The sequence below is a fragment of the Pseudorca crassidens genome, chromosome 13, assembly GCF_039906515.1.
Source record: "Pseudorca crassidens isolate mPseCra1 chromosome 13, mPseCra1.hap1, whole genome shotgun sequence".
Classification (NCBI taxonomy): Eukaryota; Metazoa; Chordata; class Mammalia; order Artiodactyla; family Delphinidae; genus Pseudorca; species Pseudorca crassidens.
In genome coordinates this window covers 432,900-446,270 of record NC_090308.1, presented here as the reverse complement: position 1 = coordinate 446,270, position 13,371 = coordinate 432,900, and the positions used below count along the sequence as shown (strand labels likewise).

At 60.1% G+C, this 13,371-nt stretch overlaps 2 long non-coding RNA genes across 2 annotated transcripts; both read right to left on the bottom strand.

Moving 5' to 3' along the window:
- Window positions 1–1,271: 1,271 nt before the first annotated feature.
- Window positions 1,272–3,362, bottom strand: LOC137204914 (uncharacterized). Its single transcript, XR_010933903.1, has 2 exons — window positions 2,493–3,362; window positions 1,272–2,338 (listed from the first exon to the last, which is right to left on the bottom strand). It is a non-coding gene; the product is annotated as an uncharacterized lncRNA (long non-coding RNA).
- Window positions 3,363–3,707: 345 nt separating this feature from the next.
- Window positions 3,708–6,174, bottom strand: LOC137204913 (uncharacterized). Its single transcript, XR_010933902.1, has 3 exons — window positions 5,984–6,174; window positions 4,889–4,974; window positions 3,708–3,803 (listed from the first exon to the last, which is right to left on the bottom strand). It is a non-coding gene; the product is annotated as an uncharacterized lncRNA (long non-coding RNA).
- Window positions 6,175–13,371: the final 7,197 nt, after the last annotated feature.

The following is a 13,371-nucleotide window of genomic DNA, read 5'->3' as shown; positions in this document are numbered from 1 at the left end:
GTTCATCCCACCACCCCCCAGTTGTGCTTCATTTTGATTTTGCTGTCTTTTTCAGACCAACTTGTCTGTGAACTAGGAGTTAGTATCACACCCATCACTGACCCTCCTTGTCTGCAGAATGGACAGTGGCTCCCTGCCCCTGCCAGGGCCGGGGGGCAACAAGGAGCTGCTCCAGCCACCCTGGGGCGTCCTCTGCTGAGAGTGTTAGGTGACCCCGCCCTGCTCCCGGCTCCCACCTAGGCACCGACCTGCTGGCCGGCCCTCACAGGCTCTGTAGGGACAGGCTGACACCCTGCATTCCCTCCCCCTCCTGAGGCTGCGCCCGGCAGACCCCCTCCCTCGCTGCTTCTTCCCCGTGGCCCCTCTGGGCCTGTTGCACGAGTCATGGTCTGAGCCCCTCTGTCCTCGTGCCTTGTCCATAGGCAGCTCGAGCCACTTTTGGAGCAGGACACCTGCCTTGTGGCCTGGCCGGAGGGGTGGCCAGACTCCTGAGACTCCCGCTGGGGTTCCCGTATGATAGCTCTGCTCAACGCAGACCGGACCCAGTGCAGAATCACAGCCCCACTGAGCGCGACCGCAGAGGCCCTGGCTGCTTCCAGGAACTAACCTTCTGCTGGAGGCCCTGTTCCGGCCACAGCGGGCCAGCCCCACCCCCGGCCAGTTCCCCACTCACCCTTCCCAATGGGCCTCGTGGTCCCCAACCCTGGGGCCACTCACCCATGTCCCACTGCATCCCACCTAAGGCCCCTGCTCACAGGAGCCTCCACAAGCCAGACCCTCGCCCTGGATCGCCCTTTCCCGCTAAAACCTCAAGGGCACCCTTCCAATTAGCGCTTGGCACCAAACGGCCAGGCCCCACCTCAAACGCCGCAGTGGCCCAAGCGCTGGAGGCAAGACCGCTTGGTGCTGGCGGCCCCACTACCCAAGAGAATGAGCCCCGGAGAGGCCCCTCCACGCCCAGCTCTTCCGCAGTTTGGGGACTCGACAGAGCTGGGGAGGGGAATCAGCCCCGGGGCCTGGCAGACAACCAACCGAGGACGCTTCACTCAGACAGGAAAAGCTCCCTGTGAGTCTGTCAGAATCTGGGGCTTAGCAGATGGCAGCTAAAACGAAAGCCTAAATCCTCCCGGAGAGCACGGGTGGGTTCGCACCCGTGCTTGGTTCGCACCAGAGCTCACGAGCGCTCACAGCTGCCTGCAGATGGACCACGTCCTTCGTCCTCTACTGAAAATAACTGTGTAAATCCAAGAATGACAGAAATACGACGGGTGTTTAAGGAACTGGGGTTCTTTGGGGTTTATTCAGCATGGCTCATACACCTGCATTAGTTTCCCACGTCTGCATAACAAGCTACCACCCACTCAGTGGCATTTCTGCGGGCTGGGAGTCTGGGCAGGGCTCAGCTGGGCCCTTGCTCCCAAGGCTGCTGCGGTGGCTGTCGGCAGCAGGGGTCTCGTCAGGAGGCTCAGGTACAGAAGGACCCCTTCCGGGTGCCTCAGGTTGCAGCTGTAGCACGAGGAGCCTGGATCCTCGCTGGCTGGAGCTGGCGGCCCCTGGAGGTCACCTCGCCGCCCCCGACCGTGGTCCTGAGGGCGGGAGGAGTCCAGGGCTGGCCCACGCTCTCACTGAGGGGATCACACCAGGAGCTGGGCTGGGGGGAGACCAGCCGGGTCTCCACAAGGAAAGCAGATCTGAAGTGGACAGGGCAGAGGGCTGGCCCTGGAGGCCCGGTCTCATGCCTGCAGGATCCTGGCCCAGTGCGGTTTCCACACCAGAAGGCCTGGGGTGCGACTGAGTCTGCCATCCAGTTTAATAATGGACAGAATGTCTACAGCTGCCCAAGAGGCAATGAATTTGCTCGAAATCTTTAATTCTTCCTTCTGAACAGAAATCGCAGTGGAAACTCCAGTCTTCCAGTGTTTCTTCAGCGTTCTCAGAAACTGCAAAAAGAGAGCTTTCTCCTGATCTCTTACTTCTGGGTCCAGCCTGAACTTGTCCGTTTTTGTTCTTACCCTAGGACCACCGTCCCCTCCGGCCACTCCCGGCGAGCTCCCAGCAGGCCACGCGGAGGCTCCGCCCTGTGCCGGCCCCACGCCGGCCCCCGCGCCCCCCACCTCTCCAAACGCCAGGCCGTCCCAGCCGCACCTTCCTAACCGTCCTGTAATCGCAGCCACTTGTAGGCTCCCCTTCTCGGCACTTCCTGCCCATCACAATTTCTCCGTGGACGTTCTTCGGGTTCAAACATGAATTCTGCCCCCTGGCCGCCTGGCATTCTCATCACGACTGTCCCGCCTTTAGAGGGTGTTTTCCTCCAGCTCTCCCGCCTACGCTGATTGTGCTGAACAGGAAATAGACTTTCTTACTCTTCCATTATCGGCTTTGCCATCACACTGGGCTTTTTCCTGTTCTGAACAAAGTTGACTACATCCCACTGCCCTGCCGTTACAAAGTTAATTGCAACCTTTAACATCAAACAGTCTGAAAAAACACACCTTCTTCATTTTCTACTCCACACATCCGTCCTTCCTTGTAAAAATATTACGACGGTTTTGTTCCCTCCTTTCCCTTCTTGGCACTGGTGAGCTGGGAAGCGTGCGTTCTCGCCGCTGCTGCCTGGCGTGCTCCTGACCGCGTCCGCTTCAGCCCTGTCGCTGTGCCGGTGCGGTGACTCGGGACGCTCCTTTCTGGCTGACCAGAGCCACTTCTCAAAACACCGACCATCGGATAAAAGCCCTGCCTGTGGGCCGGGCGGTGACCGCCCGCCACAGGGGTTCTGCCACAGGGGTTCCCCAGGGAGCCGACATCGCAGGGGAGATGGGAGCACGAGACACGCGTGGGGCGTGGCGCCTGTGAAACCTGAGGTGGGGCTGGGGTGGGACCGGGCACTGAGCCTTCAAGCCTTCCCACCCGGGCTCCTCCCCGCCTGCCCGCGGCGCCGATGCCGGGCTGCCCTCAAGGCTGCTGCGGAGCCCCCGGCTCCCCAAAAACAGGCTCTCGTGCCCTCCCGGAGCCCAAGCTTGCCAAGCGCACGCAGAGAAGTCGGCGTCCTGGAACCGGGGGTGTCTGCCTGGGGGATGAGGACCCAAGCCTGGGGACCCCCATCCCCTAACCCCGGCCCAGACCTGGGTGGTGGGCCCTCAGTTCTTCCAGAAAGCAGGCCATGAACAGGCAGGGAGAAGGCCGTCATTTCCCACAGAAGTCAGGAAAGTGCGAGGCCCCCCGGGCAGGGCCCCTGCCTCAGGAAGGGCGGTGCTCACACAGCCTCCCTCCCAGCCCAGCGCTCTGCATCCTGGGGGCCCACGGGCTCCGAGTCTCAGAATGAGGCCAGGCCTTGCCCCCTGCATGCTGCCCACCCCGGGGGCCAGGGGCACCGAGTGCAGCCCAGCCTCCTCCTGGGTTCTGGAGCAAGGCCCTCCCCCTGCCTATACCTCCCCATCAGCCTGGCCACCCCCGCCCACCCCGCACCGCCCGAGGTCCGCCATGGAGCGAGCCCTCCCCATCTCAGCCTCGGGAATGTGGCCTCGACGGGACGCCAGGCCCCGGCCGTGTCCTGCTCAGTGATCACACATTCATCACCGCACATCACAAAACCCGGGGAACCTGCACCCCGGGCCGAGCAAGAAAGCTGTGCTCCTGACACAATGCCCGATGCGCGTCCTCTGGGCCGGAACCTCTCCCCTTGTGCTTCTGCAATTCCTCTTCTTACTCAGAGGGAGAGGCCGCTGTTCAGCTAGCTCTTCTAGCACTTTCCAGCACCCTCCAGCCTGTCCTGGGTGGGCTGTGCTCTGGACAGCAGGGCCGTCCTGCGGGGGGAGGGGAGCGTCTGAGGTGAGGTGTGAGCCTGGACAGGGCTCAGCTTTAACCCGGCACCTGACCTCTTTAATCTTTAATGAGAAATCAACTACATTCAGACTAACCGGTATTTACCCAGTGCCCCTAATACAATATTTGTGCGTTTTACTTAACACCACAGTCCCCTCTGGGGACTATTTTACAAGGAGACAGGCTCAGACGGCTGAGCGGCCTCTGCGCAGAATCACATGGGGTGGAGGCCAGAGCCAGGGTTTGCCCTGGACCTTGCCCTTCCCGACTCCAGGTTGGATGCCCTGCACGTGCCTCACTCCTAACTGTCGCAGACGGGGTTCATCCTGCCTTAGACACAGAGGCTAAAGAAGCCTAACCCACCTGGCCAGGTAAACCCCCCTCACCAGGTAACACAGCAGGCCGGTCCCCACCTCAGTGCTGTGTACAACTCCCTGCCTGAAAACGGTGGGACCACTCACTCCCACCAGACTGTCCTTCCCAAGAGCTGTCAGGACTGGAAGCCTCACAGCCCGCCTGCCCGCTACCGCTGAATGGGCTCCACGCTCTGTCCGCCTGCCCGATGCCCCTTGGCCACTCCCCAGAGGCTGGCTGCCCCTGCCCTGGCACCCCAGCCCGTGTCCAGCGTTCAGCCTGCCGTCTGCACTTCCAGGAGGGACCCAGCAGCTCAAACGCCAGCTCTCGGTCCTCTCGCAGTCCTGGAACACAGCCTGATCGAGGGGCGGGAAGGGCCACGCTCCCTCTGAGGCGCCCGGGGTGGTGGTGGGGTGTCCGTCCCGCTCCTCCAGCTGCTGGGCGCTCCAGGTGCCCCTGAGCTTGTGGCCACACCACCCTCATACTTCTCTGTGTTCTGCTGCTCAAGGAGACCTCTGTCCAGGTGCAAGCACTCTGGTGGAGGGTCCCAGGTCTCAGGCCTCAGACTGTCTCCAAACTATTGAGCACCTGCTTTAGTCCAGGTTAGGGGCTAAGCTCCTTGAATGCCTGTGAGACTCCTGACATTTTACAGAAATCAGCCTTGAATAGGTTTGGTGGCTTTCCAGAAGGTCCCATGAAGAAGACCACTCACACTGCTAAGCCCAGGAGCCCGGATCACTTGGCCTTCGACGTTTCACGGGTGGTAAGTGCATCTCACTTACCAGTATTTAACCAGCTCTGACGGAGCAACAAAAAGCACACATCACTCGCGATGCTGCATGGGCAGCAGCAAAACAAGTTTTTCTTCTGACTTTATACCAGGTCATGCTGGGGCTTCTCTTTCCGACCTGCTGGGAGCCATGATCCTGAATCCCACTGCTGGCTATGGGCTGAGCGGGGCCCCCGAGCAAGGTTGGGCTGGGCCAGGCTGAGGAGGCAGTGCTGCTGGGTGCGTTTGGCCTGTGCTACTGAGCACAGACAGTGCAAGGCCCCAGCCAGCCGGCTGCAGGGTTACCCCAGGAGAGGAGGACGGGCCTTGCCCTTCCGGCCCCTCTGACTGCTAGTGCGCGGGCAGTACTGGCACGAAGCATGGCCTCACGGTCTCTGCAGCCTTTGTAGGTGTCACCTGATCCCAGCTTTGGCCAAGGGCTCAGGATTTACCCCGAGCGCTTAGAGGGTCAGGGAAATGCATGATTTGCTCTGGGGATCCTAACTAATCCTAAACAATAACGTGTGAACTGGCAGCTTGGAGAGCCCGTCCCCTGCTTTCCTCTGCAATCAGCCTTCCGCTTCCCCTTGGCTCAGGTCAGATTAGCTGTGGGAAGCTGGTCTCTGGAAGGAGCTCATCCTCTTTCCTCCTCCCGCCCAGGCACTGCTCCCCCCGACCCCTCCAGAAGCAGCCTCCCCGGCGACTCACATCTGCCCCTTGCTGCTGCAGCCAGGTCTGCACAAATCCTACAGAATTCCCTACAGAGGTGACAGCCCCCGAGGGCGCTCCTGTAGCTTGTCACTAGATGAACAGAACACGACTGAGGAGAGGGAGGGTGGGGACGCTATTTGGGGCTAAATCCAGCAAATAACTTCAGTTTAGGGGCCTGGTGTTCCCCAGGCTCCAGGGGAGCTCCTGGGGTTGAAGGGCTCGGGGGGCTCTGCTGGTACACAAAGAGATAAGGCCAAGCACCTCGGGGACACACTGCATGCTGGTCACCCCAGGCACCTCATGTCATTTAATCATCAGTCAACTCACCACCAGTGGAGATCACAAATGCAGGTGTTAGCCGCCTCGTTTCTGCATGAGGCCCCGAAAGCCGGAGGACGTCCCTCGGGGTTAGTGCGAGGCCGGGGGCCGGGCTTAGGCTGCCGACCCCGTCTGCCTCGCTCCGGGTCCTGCCTGTTCTGGGAAAGGGCCGTCTCGTCCTGCTCTAAAACCTCAGGCGCGGGCAGCCCTGACGCAGCCCAGGATGACGAAGCCACAGTGAGAACTCTCTTAGGTCCTTCCCTCCCGCGCCCCCCGAGATCCATCCAGCCCCCCAGAAGACCCTTTGCCGGAGCGGGCATGCAGCCCGCCTGTAACTAGCGCCACTGGACTCTGCGGCAAACCCTGAGGCAGGGCGGGCGTCACTTTCCGGAGGCCTGAAGGGCGCGGACAGGAGCGGGGGGCTGCGGGACCCATGGCAGGGGAGGGGCTGAGACGGGCAGGGCCAGCTGGCTGCCGGGACAGCAAGGGCGCCGGCTCCCCAGTAGAGAGTGGTTGGTACCGGGACAGCGGCGCCGCCCTCAGAGGCGTGTAGCCCAGCGGCTCAGCGTGTGGGTCTGAGTCGGGGGTCGGGCCTCAGGACCGGCCCTTGCTCTCCCAGCGCTGACCTGTGCCCAGGCTGCCCACTCAAGGCAGGGGCCCTCCTCCACCTCGAGATGCGTGACTGAGGACCTTCTCTGGACCTGAGGGAGGGCTTGGGTGCTACTGTGGCCAGGGGAGAGGCCTTGCAAAGGCCCCTGACCGTCCTGAGAACCAGGCTCCTCACCTGCTAATCAGCCGCGTGGTCTCACGAGCCCGCCCCCTCTGCTCAGGGCCCGCGGCGTGGGTGCCCTGACCCCCCTCCCTCGGTGTTCCCGGCCTCAGCCCTGTCACTGCACCTGCTCGCCGTTCCTTTCCAAAGAGACCCCGGGGAAAAGGCTTCCTTCTTCAAGCAAGAGAGCACGGTGGATGGAACGAAGGGCACAGCCCTGCAAAGAGTGGCCTGGGGACTCCGGGGGCGGCCCGGGGCTCTGCCTGACCCGGGAGGTCTGGGAGCAGCTCCAGGACCGCTGTCCCCTTCCCCAAGGTTGGATCAGCTTCCAACACCCTGCTCTCCCCCTTTCACTGTCGGGAAGCACCTCTGAGAGTTGCTTTGAGGGGATGTATGCGGGGCAACCTCACCCCTCCTTCCTCCCGCTTCCCCGGACTCTCTGTGGCTGCGGGGACCCCGTTCACCACCCGTCTGGACCCCTGCACTTTGGGACTTTCCCTCTCTGCTGCCGTCCATCTGTGCTGGACTACCGCCCTGCCTGTCCCGCGTTTTTGTCAACTACCATACAGGTTCTTCCCTAGCAGATGTGGAGGAAGTGCGGCCGTGCTTGGCTGTCTGTGAGCTGAATCGGCCTTGGGCGGTGGTCCGGTCACTGTCATGACTGACGTCGCAGATGCAGGGACCTGGGGGCCGGGCCCGCAGCCAAGTCCGTGCCACGTGCAGCTACGCGGCTTCAAGCGTGTCGTGGTGATGTGCTGTGGGAGCCCTCTCCCAGAGCGCCCATCTCCCTCCAGAGTCCTGGTCTTCGCCGCACCGACCACCGGTGGGCACCCTGCCGGGGGGACAGGCAGGACCAGTGCAGCTGGGGGTCCGGGGAGGCGGCTTGGGGGAGGGCAACGGTGGGGTTGCGTGAGGCCTGGGCACCCCATCTGCCTGGAGACGCTGCGGGCCCGGCTGGAGCGGTGGACATCCCGCCTGAAAACACCAGGAACGCGAACCTTTCAGTACCGTTACCAGCCGCGCCCCCGCACCCCTCCTGCGGGCCCTCCCAGAAACAGGGTGGCGGTGATGGGACCACGCAGTTTAGAGCCCGAGGAGGTTCGGCAGCCTCAGCAGGCTGAGCACCTGAAGGCACGACCCCGTAACCCCAGGGACCGTCCCTGGCGCTTTGATGGCCTGGGAGGGGCCCACACCACTGCCCTCAACCTAGTAGCTCCTAAGATAACTGAATGATACTCAGACAATATTATGTTTTAATATAATGTTAAAGAATATTAATAATTAGTAATAATAAAATAGTTGGGTTTAAAGACATTTGATAGAAAACAAGAAGCACTGGAATGAAACAGGAAAGGATGATCTTAAGTGAGCGGCAGGTTGATGAAGGGCGGGTCAGGGAGCAGGGGCCCCAGGCCCTGTCGGCTCTGTCCACATTCCTCAACTGCTCAAAGCATCCACCCTCTTCCCTCTCCCCAAAAGCTCAGCCCTGCAAGATGCAGCGCTGAGCTTAAGACAGGCCTGGCCCAGCTTGGTCAGTCACTGCCTGATGGGGGTGTGGGGGGGGGCAGTTCTGGGGTGACCCCGGGGGAGGGGTCCCAGGGAGAGGGGGCTCCCACTGTCTGGGTCACTGTCCTGATTGTGATGAGGCATCACTGTCCCTCTCTGATGCTCCCCCTTGGGGGCTGCCGCCTTGCCCATCTCCTCCACCCGGCCTTAGGGCGCCCCTCCTGCAGCCCTCAGGCCCCTCCCCTCTTGAACCGGATCTTTCTAGAAGGAGGCCTTCACCCCAGAACTCAGAGGTCCTGGTGGCTCTGGGCTGTGCCTGGGTTGGGTGGAGGGAGCCTACCCCGGCCTTCCTGAAGGCCAGGCCTCTCAGGCCTGTGGTCGCTGCTCAGATGGCTGGCAGGCCTTCACCAATGCTGCCCCGCGCCTGAGGCCCCTGCCAGCTCGTGACCCTGCCCTTGGTCCTCACGTGGAGGTGAGGCTCAGCTGCGTGGAAACCTGCCTGAAAGAGGTCACCCCGCCTCCGGATCTCTGTCCTGTACCATGACCCTTTGGTTTAGTCAGTGTCGCCCCCAGCTCTGACCGTCACAGGCAGGAGAGTATGAAAGGGCGCAGTCTTGGGACTTCCCTGGTGGCGCAGTGGTTGAGAGTCCGCCTGCCGATGCAGGGGACAAGGGTTCGTGCCCCGGTCCGGGAGGATCCCACATGCCGCGGAGCGGCTGCGCCCGTGAGCCATGGCCGCTGAGCCTGCGCGTCCGGAGCCTGTGCTCCGCAACGGGAGGGGCCCCAGCAGTGAGAGGCCCGCGTACCGCAAAAAAAAAAAAAAAAAAGTAAAAAAAGAAAGGGTACAGTCTTCCCTGAAGTGTTCATGGCTGTCAGCACATCATTTATGAGACTCCTGCCTTTCTGGTGATGACAAGATATCTCACACATACAGGATCTGTTCAGTAAGCAACACGCAAGAGTGAATTAAACCTCATGCAGAATAACACAGGCACGGGGGCTAAACTGAATGAAATGCCCACAGTGTGCTGCTTGTGTTAATCCGGGGAAACGGAAGGCTCTTCGGGGGGCGCCCAGAGCCTGGCACCCTCCCCAGCTCCCCACCCCCCTGGAGCCTCGAGGAGGGCAGGCCCCACCCCCAGGCTCTGCCCCTCCCATTAGGCTACTCGGCTGTCCGCTCTCCTCTGACTCCAGGGACAGGCCTTGCTCCTGCAGGGTTTTCACCAGGAAGCCTGGGCTGTGATTTCTGACCATCGCCGTGGTTCCCCTTCGACAGTCCTCCTCAACTGTACCTGGCAGCTTAGCACCAGGCGTCCCCCTGCGGTCAGGTCAGCCGAGCACGTGGGCAGGGAGGCCTCAGTCCACCTCCAGCCACAGCCTCTGAGACGCAGCATCTCCTCGTCCACTGGGTGAGGCGGTCGCACCCTCACACAGATCACGGGACAGAGGCCCGGAAGGCGGTTTGTGCCTCTGGCTGTGGGTTCAGCACCTTCCCTGTCAGCACGAGCCAGCTCCAGCCAGCTCCCTCTTCTTCCAAAGTGAGCCCGGGGTGGCGGCCAGTCACAGGCCCTTGTCTGCTGTGCACTCGTAAAAAGATGAACAATTATTGCACTTGAAGGAACCCTATCATCAACCAGAGGAAAAGACTATTTTCTGTAGCACGTGGACTCAGCTCTTATGACCAAATGACTACTTAAATCTTAAAACCCTAATCATTACCGTTTGCTCCCAAAATAACTATCTCCCGAGTCCATATTTAGAACAGAAAACACTGCACTTGGAATGCTTCCCCCACCCCAGGCGGCGTCTCTTCCCAGAGCCCCGCATCCCTGCTGGCCACTTAACCCCTTCCTGCCTGGGAACGAGTCTCGTTGGCAATCCAGACAAGGAGACAAGAGTCCCACAGTCGCCTAGAGGAGGGCCGAGGGCCAGCTCCTCAAGCCCTGCCAACGGAGGACACCTGGGCCGACGCTGGACCTTCTCGGGCCTCGGTCCCCCACAGACAACGTGAGGGGACCCTCTGCCACTCGAGGTGCATGTGGCCTGCTGGAGGGTGAGCTCCCTGAGGGCAGGGCCAGGGCTCTGTGGCCCTGACGTGGGGGGAGGGTCAGAGTGTCCCGCACAAAGGCCCCGCCCCCTCTGGAGCATGTTCCATGGAAGTGAGAGCAGGTGAGTGTGAAGCTCCTGGCGTGAAGGGCACACACGCCCGTCCTCAGGGCACGTTTTCTTCTTGCCCACGTCAGCGTCGAGCGATGCCTGACACCTGACGCTTTTCCAGGAAGCAGAGCAAATGCTGACTCAGAGCAAGTGACTCAGTCTGCTCAGGAATCAGCTTCAGCGGAGGCTGCATCTTCCCGGCAACGCAGAGGAAGCCCTGGGAGAGCCCGGGGCCCACCTGGAGCAGCGGGCGGGAGGTAGGCCTGCGGCTGCTGCCCAGCCTCCCGCTGCATCGTCTCCCCACCGGCTGCAAGGATCAGGCTGACTGCCAGCCCCACGGAGAAGGCCTTCAAGAGCACGGAGGGTGTCACCCAGAGGAATCAGTGGGGACTTGGGGCCTCTCTGGCTCTTCCCACCCGTCCTGGAACATCAGGCGTCTCTATGAGTTTCCACCCTCCTCGAAACCTGGAGGGGCTGCCACTGCCCCGTGGATGTCGGTGGAGAGCTCAAGAGTCCAGGTCGGAGACGAAGAATCCTCGTGCTGAGAGGCTGGCCTTTTCTTGTCGGGCTTCCCCAAGCCCTGTCCCCATCAACGATGCAGAGGCCACACCTGCTCGTACACACCTGTAAGGAAGCTGGGTCCTTTATAACACACTTGTCCCGTCCCCTGCTCCCCAGGGAGACACAAGCCTGCCAAGCCTGTTCATTACACAACTTCCTTGAAAAGCAAGGCAGTCAGAGCTCCTGCTCGCAGGACCCACCGAGAATTGTGTGTCAACACCAAGATGCCCATCAGATTGCTGTTTTCAGCACTGTGGTGAAATACGGAAAATGATCTGAAGGCACAGCAAAGGGTGCTGTGCGGTTACAGGAATTCAGTCGTGCCCTTGCGATGAGCTCTTAGACACATATGTGTCATTAAAAAGCATATTGCAGAAGTATGTTTAACAGCCTGGAAGAGTAATTAAAAATATACTCTGAAGTAAAAAAATAGGTTACAAGTTTAAACAACAGGTTTCCACTTTGGAGAGAGGAGAGAGAGGAGTGTATATGCAAGCATAGGAAACAAAACAAAATGAAAACAGAAATTATTTTGGGGAAATGGGTTTTGTAGCGATTTCTAGCGTTTATCTTTTGCTTATCTACATTGTATATGCTAGTAAAGTATAAGAAAATGCATCATCTCGGGAAGAACTAGGTAAACAGGTGAATGTCTTTAAAGACAGAAGGCTGTTCTCACACAAAGACTCCACGATGGCCCCAAGCGGCTGAGCACCTCACCACCTTCTGCAGCTGGTGGGCAGATTCCACGGTCCCCCCTGAAGAAACAGCTTGACAAAGAGTTGGTTACAGTTGTCAGTTACGCTGTAGTCACTCAGGAAATCCTGCTTTTTCCAGTTTTTCTTATGTTCTCTGAGACAGGCATCATCAAGGTTCTGACCTCAGAAGCACGGTCACAGCTGGCCTGTAGCCTCCGCAGAAGGTCGGCGTCTCCCGAGCTCCCCTGCCGGTCGCCCGCCTTCCTGGACAGAAACACCGAGATTGTTCTTCCATTTCCAATGGCTCATTGCCCAAGCGCCCACAGTTTTAGCTAATCACAGAATCATAACCCCAGAATTTAGAAGACATTTCCCTGAAGACAGAAGGGGGGAAATAAGTACTTTACGGAGAAATCCTAGGAATATTAACAAGTGGTGGAAACACCACCCGGAATTTGACTAAGACAACTTACAGCCGCCCTGTAACTTCTGTGAAGGGTTTGGGGGGCGGGGGGAGAGGACAAGAAGGGAGGCCCTGATGCCCCACATCCCACCCTCACCCTCGCTCTGTCCATCGGCCCCTCTGGCTCGCCACCCTGACACTGCGGCAGCCCTACCCTCCTCCCGCTGAGCTGATCCAGCTCGCTCTGCTCTAAAAGTTTCCCTCCGTTCGGCTGTCACCAGCTGAGTTCAGACCATCTCAAGTCCCGTCGGGGTCACAGGCACCCGCCCACCTGTGCCGCTGGCACTGAGCCCCCTCCTTCACCCACCCCACCCTGCGAGTCCAGGCCGGACTTACCTTCCGTAAGTTCGACATCGATGTATCACCTTGTCTGTCTTCTCAAAACCCTTCAGAGCTCCCCATGCCTGCCGTCACTGATGCATTTCATTCATTACCCTTCGCGTAAGGAGTATAGGACCACCTTCCACCTCTTCCGCAAGCGTCCAGGTCCGCCCCCTCTGAAGCACCAGCCCCCCCGCCCCCGCGTGTGGCTTGCCCCCCTGCTGCATGGCTGGCCCCCTCGACTCCCTCGTAGTCCTCCCTGCCCCAAGGCTGCAGCACTTGGATTCAGGAGTCATTGAATTTCGCTCCTCTTACACGTCATCTTTCCTCATTTAATGATTGCTTTCACTCCCCGTTTAGATTGTGAATTCCTTGAAGAGAAAGACATACACCTAGGAAATCTCAAAAAATACGTGTTAAGTGATTGGGCCGGGCATGAAAGGCGGGGGAGTTGCCTCAAAAGCAGCAAGGCTGGTTTACCGGCCACAGAAAGAAGTAAAAATGTAAATCATGTACAAAGCCAATTTCGTGCATAATTGCTGAGAGAATACAGTACGATATGCTGAAATAAAGGTGAGTTTCTATGAGGATCGAGAGAAAGGACGAAGACGCTGGGGGAGGGACGTGGGGCATGCAGGGACCCTGGGACCACTCTCGGGTCAAGGACCCGCTTTGATCCCATTGTTCACAGGCTGCCCTCTGCCTTTGTTCCCGGGTCAATAAACAAGAGTGTGAACCGCAAAAATCCTGTCCTCCGGCCCCAGCGCTCCGGTGGGAGGGGAGCGGAAGGGCGCGGACGCCGAGAAGCTCCAGCCCGAGGCCCGGGGGCGTGGCCTCGGAAGCCGGGAGGGAGGAGCCGGGGGCCGCGGCGGGCGGGGGAGGGTCCTGGGGAGCCCCGGGCGCCGGCTGACGGGCGGCGGGC